Source organism: Tupaia chinensis, unplaced genomic scaffold (assembly GCF_000334495.1).
Source record: "Tupaia chinensis unplaced genomic scaffold, TupChi_1.0 Scaffold000207_1, whole genome shotgun sequence".
Taxonomy (NCBI): Eukaryota; Metazoa; Chordata; class Mammalia; order Scandentia; family Tupaiidae; genus Tupaia; species Tupaia belangeri.
Window position 1 is genome coordinate 2,043,062 of NW_006159682.1, and position 7,308 is coordinate 2,050,369.

Here is a 7,308-nt window from a genome sequence, read left to right on the forward strand (position 1 = left end):
CTTTCCCTTCTAGCTCCACATCCTAGAGGTATCCTTCTTGTCTTCACCTTATCCTCAGGTCTCATTAATAGGTTGCCAGTTAGAGTATGAGGTCACTGAATTTTGAGACAGGTCACCCCAAGGAAGTTCTTGTTTATGCTACTTTAACTGAAATTGAGTACCTGCTCTAGAATAGGGAAGAGACAGAGGTTAAATTAGGGGTTGGAGAGATGTGGATTTGAATCTTATCAGCTGTGTGACAGTGGGGTCATTTAATGGTGCTGAGCTGCATCACTTGAATAACAGTTGACAAGGTCTCTTCTACTGCTGTTTGAGGGTTAAACAAGGAAGTGCATGTCAGAGTCCTCAGCACAATGCCTGGCACACAGTAAGTCCTCAAAAAACAGTGGCTTTGATAAGACTGCTTTGTAATCAGGGCTTTTGCAAGACATGAAGTTGTGTGTGTGGGGGGTGCAGAGACAAATGCAACAGTCCCTCACATGTAAGACTATTAGTCTAGCAGAGGAGACATACATACAAACCAATCATTTCAGATCAGGCTACAGATTTCTCCCAATCTGTTGTAACACCCTACTCTTTGAGTGAACACAAACTCCCCAGAGCAGACAGGTCCCTGGGGAACATTCATTCCAAAGAGACCAGGAGAATGGCAGCAGAGAACAGGCTCTTATGCTGCCAGGATGCTCTAGGAAGCAAACCCTCCCAGGGAATTCCAATTCTACTCCAGGAGCACTGAGAGAAGAAAGAAGCCAGCTGGCTCCTGAAAACAAGCTTTGATTGTAGGGGTCAGTATAGCCCCACCCACAGGCAAGGCAGTTGTTTGCTTCTGTACCCTACTCTTTATATCGCCTCCACTTGCCACCTGATAACATGCTAATTCTCTTATCAGGGACAAAACTTGACGGTAACATTTCTAATGAGTTCTTACTGTGCCACTTCTCCCTGCTCAAAAACCTTCTGTGGTTCTTTAACACTTTGTGATGGAAGTCTAAACTCCTTCCCTGGTCATTCAAAGCCTTCTGGAATATGGCCCAACCTCTTATCTCCTACTTTCAGTCCAAAGACATGGTCACAGTTTTTTGAATACAAATTGAAGGTTTCTACTTCCATGTATTTGTTGATGCTGCTTGTTCCTCACCATGGCAAAATGGTCTCCTGCTCATCCTTCCAGGTGCAGCCTGAAGGCTACCTCCTCCATGAGGCCCAGGCACAAATGACTACTCTCTTCTTGGACTCTACAGAAAATACACATTTCAATGGCAGCAGCTATCACACCCTGCCTCCCATGATAGCCATTTATATTAATACTTCACCTGACCTATTAGTCTAAGCATTCTGGTAATCACTGCAGACCCCCTGTGGCATCTAGTCTCAAGGCCTTACTAGGGCAAGAACTCACAAAAGGCCTTCTGAATTGAAATAAAAATGTATAACATACTTAAGCAGTGGATTTTAGCTTCCTTCCCAGGAGCTAAACTTTCCTGATGTAGAGAAGAAGCCAGAAGAAATAATGGGGTTAAAAATTAGCTAAGAAAATTTTAGAGGAGTATCTGGCATCCGGTAGGCCAGATAAACATTTCTTCTAAAGAAAAAAAAAATAAGGTGTGATGATAGATTCATATGCTTTGCAACTCTTTAAAAGGTCCATCAAGCCAAGAGCATATACCTATAATCTCAGCTACTTGGGAGACTGAGGCAGGAGGATCTCAAGTTCGAGGCCAGTCTAGGCAACCCAGCAAGACCTTATCTTTTAAGGAAAAAAAAAAAAAAAAAGAAAAAGTCCATCAATTATCATGTGCTGTATGTGGCTTCTTGGCAGACTGACTCCACATGAGAGACCCCAGATTTGATTTCTAGCCCATCCTAAAAGGCTGGTGATGTGTGCCTGTAGTCCCAGTTTCTCAGGAGGGAAGACAATCAAAACACAGTGAGACTGTTTAAAACAGCACACACACGTGCAGACATACACATAGACTCCATCGGATTATTAAAGGGGCTTACTTAATATTAGGTTCTCACTCCCTGTCTAGAATTCACCAGAAGGGACAGATGTGTTAGGGTTTCATAGACTGGCTAGTGGAAAAGCTGGTCTTGGAGTTAGGGACCCAGACTCAACCTCCACTAAACTGCAACTTCTGGTTTCTGCTTTATGGAAGATTGGTACGATTACTACAGATACCTGGAAGTTCTGAATTCCTTCCTGACTTACAAAATGGTTTGTATGTGTTGCCTGGTCTTAGTAAGACTCAAGATTCATTCTCTTTTCTCTTATGCATCTCTGTTACATGAAAGTGGAAAAAATTCCTCTCCTATTCTTATGTAATCTTCACCTTAGGAGTAACCCTATTAATCATCATCTTCATCCTGGGAGGCATTTTTGAGCACCAACTTTAAGTCATGATCACTGACAAGTAAGGTACCATTAGTTTCAGTTTCCAGACAACAAACTCTGTGAGATCAAGTACTTGTCCAAGGTCACATGGTGAAGTAGGAAACTAGCCTGGATGTGATTCTAAATTCTGGGATCTTTCCATTAGGCCACACCAACTTGGACAGTGAAATAAAATCTGTGTTCTTGGCACAGATTGTTACCTTCCCTGGAAAATTACCAAGCTGGAAAGATCACACTATAATATTTTATTAGTTATTCTGTTAGAACTGGAAGGAACCATTCTACAGAGGAAGAAGTAAGTCCAGAGAAGTAAAGTAAATTGTCCAAGGTCATGTCTAGTAGTACTGACAGAGCTGAGACCTAACTCTTCATCTTAACTCAGAGCTCTTCAGAATGGACAAGGAAGGAAAAGAAGAGGGGTATAGTGCTCCATGATCTTCCATAGACTAGCTGTCTTATCTGAGACTGCATGATCACCATGAAGAAGTGATTCCTTGTTCCTCAGGACCCTGATGTTCTAGGCTAGCACTGTTCCACTCGACTTTGTAGGATCAGGAAAATGTTCTATATCTCTGTTGTCTAATATGGTGGCCATTAGGTAAATGTAGCTACTGAGCACATCAAACATGCTTTGTGTGACTAAGGAACTGAACTTTCGATTTTACTTAATTTAAACTCAAATATAAACAGATACATGTGGCTAATGGCTACTATACTAGACAGAACAGTTCTAGAACAAGAAACACCACAAAGTTACAACATCTCAGAGCTAAAAGGGATCCTTAGACTCCATTATAGGACAGGAATCCCTTCTACATCATCTCTAACATCTCCATTTGAATGCCTCTGATGACTGGTAACTTACTACCAACTAAGACAAATAGTCTACTCTGAGATTTTCTTCCCAGATTGATGAAAGGTAGGATTGACCTAATGCCTTAGGGCCACTGCAGAGTTTTCTTTATTAGAGAATGTTAAAGCAATCATTATGGGGTGAATATGGGGGTAAATGTCTTTGCCATTCTTGTCATTGGCCTCTGGACAACATTTAGAATGTTAAGTTTTTTAAAGGCATGAAGTTAAGACTGGGATACAAGACATCAGGAATGGGTTGACCACAGGGGACAAGAAAGATCATTCTGTCTTGTGATCTGGAGTCTGTAATTCTCCTACCATGGCCAAGGGTGTGTGAGAATATTTTAAAAAGCAGTTTACATCATGTTGTTGGCTTCTTTTATACTTGTAGACAGCTTAAAGTCCCCAGACCTCATTCTAGGCACTTCAAGAAACCTGTGTCCTCCTAACAAGTACCCATCTGATTTTCTTTTGTAATCCAGATATGGGATACTGTGAATGTTCTTTATTTTTAAAAAATAATTATTTAATTTACTTTTATTTATTATTATCATTACTATTATTTTAAATTTGACCAGAGAGAGAGAGAGAAAGGAAAAGTGAGAAAGCAAGCCACCAGAGCTGGAATTCAAACCATGCCTGAACCACTATGCCACCCTCCAGTCCTGCAAATGATCTTTAAGATACTGAGATCATATCAACTTTACTGGGCTAAGAGAGCTGGGGAACTCTCCAACTCTTTTCCCTGTATTTGAAATTATTCACGCAAAGAAAGTTAGCAGGATACCGCGAAGCAGAGCAGCCAAATAAAAATCTCCCACAAGAAAGAGAAACCAGCTGGTACAACTGGGGTGAATGCGTCTCTAGTTTCCGCTGGCGTTGCCATGAGCGTTCTCTAGGCTCCTTGGGGATTCAGTGATCCAGCCGCCCCTGCTGACCTTGGCAGGGAAGTGCTTCTGAACGAATGGGGCTCTGACTATAGTTGGCGTTGGGGAGGAGAGAAAATGCCTTTTTATTATTAACAAGACTGAGGGAAGAGGCAGTCCATCATTTCTTGGTGGGGTGATATCCGTCAGCAAAAAATGATCTGCTAACTCTCTGGGAAGCATTAAAAGCAGTGATAGGAGAAATAATTGCTTATGCCGAGTGCAAAGAAAAGATGCCTCAGCGGAATGGAGGCCTTTAGCAAGGCAGGTGGATGGTGGAAGGAGGGAGGAAGGCCGGCTCTCCATGACCCCTGGAAAGAGAAAGAAGCAGGAGGGGTAAACTGGAACCTGCAAAGCTCAAGTGTGGAAAGATCCCCTGGAGGCACCGTTAGTGCTCTTAGAAGAAGAAAGTGAAAATGGAGAGATGGTTAAGCAGCACCCCATGGCGGAAATAAAGGAGCTCCCTCTCATTCCCAGAGAAGGGAGTTTTTCTTCTGAAAAGCCTTCATGCACATCTTCTCTTCTCCAGTCCTGCTCCCTCCAGAACTGGGCTGCTGCCTCCTTACTCTGTCTTCCCTACTCTGGCCCTTGCTTGACAGAGTGCCAACTCTTCTGGGTTTGCTCAGAGAGGCAGAGCAGTCCTCTGGCCCCCTCACCCCATACCTATGGTCCCGAAATCACACATCCCCAGTCTCTCAAGAGCTGTGCTCTGGGAGTGTTTTATTTGAAGTCATATTTTTACTATTCGTTCAATAGCTTATTGCAATTGTTAGAAGAACATATGTCATAAAAATTTGTAAACATGTAATACAATGGGAAAAATGGGACATTAAAAAATGTTAACACTATTGGGTTCGGAATGGCTGAAATTACCTTTATGATATGATTCTGTACATTAAAAAGTATTTACAAATAAGCATATCTTGCTTTTTTAAAAAAAAATGAGTGAAAAAGCTCCTAACAGAATTGACAAAAAACATTGTCTAAGGCGAAAAAAGCTACTACAGCAGACTGCAAACTGCTGGTTTCTTGGGCAAACACTCTGTGTGGTACATGACTGGAGATAAGACTTCTTAGAACTTGCTTTGATCAGATCCTATTTCTGCTCAAAGCTTGCACAACTCCCTCTCCCCCAAACATCAAATACCAACTCTGCAGCTCCCCAACTGCCCCCACCCCATTGCATTAGTGTTGGTCCTTTGCTTGTCTGTGTCCCTCATCGGACAGATGCTTCCAGAGGCAGTGAACACTTCTCTAATCTGCTCCTCACATTTAGGCTAAAACCCAAACGGGTGTCCTACCACTCTGAAAGATTTAGTGGGAGTGATACAAAACTCTCAAATTCCATTTGGATCACTTTTTACTAAGTTTCAAAGTGTAACTTGAACACTGATCCAAAATTTAGGTAAACATCCTTCTTTTAAAGGTACTGCAGAGCCATCTAATATTGTTTCTAATGAATATGACAAAGAGCCAGACCATATGAGCAATTCTTAGAAAGAGGCTGAAATGACAGTGTAAAGTCAGAAAGTTGCTTTTTCAAAGCCCAGGAGAGGGTTAGGAGTGGGACAGGCATCAGGTGTGGGGGTCAAAGAATACAGGGAATCATTTTTCAGAATTCATAGCCATTTTCACCCGGTGCTTCCCAGAGTCTCCCATGATCCCTGTTGTAGACAACTGGAAAAGAAGAAAAGCTAAGCACATAGCATCCTCACAGCTCTAACTGGAGCAAATCATCTCCACTGGACTTGGTCTGGAATGACAAGAAATGACCCAGTTTCCACAGTGGGCTCTAGGCTGCTCTGGTAGGCTAGAGGATATACTGTCCACACCCCATGGGTCTCTGATACACAGAAAAGGAGAATATCCAGGGTACCACCATCTCTGGTTCAGCTCAATCCCAGGACCTACCACAGAGCTCGGAAAGCAGGGTCTGAGAAGAAATAATCCAAAGTTGGGTCTGTACCTGGGTTGATGGCAGATGCCCTGAATCCCAAGTCTGTACTGAAGAACCTTGGAGGTGTCACACAATTCTTTTGTTTGCTTTGTATATCTCCTTCCCATACCAGAGACATAACCTGTGTGTGTGTGTGTGTGTGTGTGTGTGTGTGTGTGTAGAGCTAAATACACACGTACACACCCTCACAGAATGCACGTGCTGCTTAGCAAACAGGCAGTGTGACATTCTGACACTTATGACCTATTGCCAGAGAGTTATTTTTAAGATTTTTTTCTTACTCCAGATCTCACTTACCAGTGGTGCGATTCTGGATATGTCTCTTCACTTCTTTGGACCTCAGTTTCTTCATTTGTACAAAAGAGCTAATGGTACTTCCTTATAGGGCTATTTTAAGAACTAGAGCTGCTGTGTGTAAAGTACCTAGCCCAGGGATATCACAAAGAGTAAATGGTATCAAGCATGTAAAAGGGTTATAACCGTACTGGACACCAAGTAAATACTTAATATGAGTATTATTATGATGATTCCCTTAAAGCAGATGCTCACACATTAAGCAGCTCCTCTTCTGGCAGAATCCTTCACAGACCTATTGGCTGTTAACTCCAGCTCAGATGCTGGCGAGCTGTGTGGTTTGGACAAGACACTTCATGTCTCTTAGCCTGATCTCCAAGATGAGGGGTGCCAACTGTATTCCACTAAAGAAGTTACAATTCAAAGAACAAATGCTCTAGGGTCACTGTCCACACTGCTCACTGGGGGTTTAATTACACATCATACTCTTTCTCTGCTTTGATGCTGTGCCCATGCCTAGATTATATGTTCCTTGAGGACAGAGGTTTGGCCTTTGTCCTCTGCCTGCCCTCAGTATTCATTCACACAGTGACATTCCACCCTCCGTAATAAAGGGAAAATGGACATTTGTTGACAAGGAACCACTGGTTCCTGAGCCATTCACTGCCAACTGGCAAAACAGTGTTTGAGCATTTAAATTTGGGTTCAGGGTCAACTCTATGGCACAACAGTCATATACTGGTCAAGAGAACCCAGATGCCAAATGTCAGCTGTAGTTCGAATTTGGCTTGGTCAGCCTGAAGCGTATGGGGCATGAGTGCTAGTGGAGGACGTGATGGGCTGGAGGACTGGAAGAAATGGATTGTGGTATGACTAGATTCTGC

General features: G+C 42.7%; 1 protein-coding gene across 9 annotated transcripts in view; it reads right to left on the reverse strand.

Annotated features, from left to right (window-relative positions):
* Positions 1-7,308, reverse strand: part of ELAVL4 (ELAV like RNA binding protein 4) — a 204,161-nt gene that overhangs the window by 14,893 nt on the left and 181,960 nt on the right. The gene's annotated exons all lie outside the window — the stretch shown is intronic.